The sequence below is a fragment of the Eimeria mitis genome, genomic scaffold (genome assembly GCF_000499745.2).
Source record: "Eimeria mitis Houghton genomic scaffold, Emh_scaff3015, whole genome shotgun sequence".
NCBI classification, from domain to species: Eukaryota; Apicomplexa; class Conoidasida; order Eucoccidiorida; family Eimeriidae; genus Eimeria; species Eimeria mitis.
Genome location: NW_013571360.1, coordinates 6,158 through 6,866, shown reverse-complemented (window position 1 = coordinate 6,866; position 709 = coordinate 6,158).

Sequence of the window (709 nt, the reverse complement as noted above, 5' to 3'; positions counted from 1 at the left end):
GCTTGTGCTTCTTTGCGTTCGAGCTCTGCCTTGAATTTCTGTTTCTCTTTATCCCTTTCTGTCCATCGTTGCTGCTGCTGCTGCCGCTGCTGCCGCAGAGAAAGCAACGTCCTCAGGTGTTCATGATATGCTGCACGTTGATCTGCATTTGAAAGAAAAGCAAACGCTAAATTCACAACTAAGAAAGCTGCTGCTGCCTCTGCCTCTCTTCCTTTGTTTTTATCTGGGTGGGCCTTCAACGCCGCCCGTCTGTATGCAGTACCAATCGCCTTGGAGCTCAAAGCCTCACGAGCTGCAACAGAAGTTTCATCTGCTGCTGCTTCCTGTACACTCAGCTGCTCCCCATCTGCCGATAAGCACAGACCCAGCACGGTGTATGGACACCTCCCCTTCAAGCCCGCAGGCAGCTGGCCACGCGACGCATCCATTGTTGTCTACTTTACTCCATCTCCTGCTGCTGTCTCGCTGCATCAATCTCCTTGAACTCAACAAATACCAATGTATCCCCTGTAGGGGGGAGGGCGCGAGCACCTGGATGAGGTTCTCTTTAGCAAAAAAAGAGAAGCAAACAGACCTGAAACATGTGAGGAAAGCGAAGACTGTGGTGTTATAAAATTAAAAATAAAGAAGAAACTGTTGTATTTAACAGTTTATCTTTGAGTGTTTTTTCAATAGCACGGAAACGCCGCAGTATGAAAGACTGGGGCTG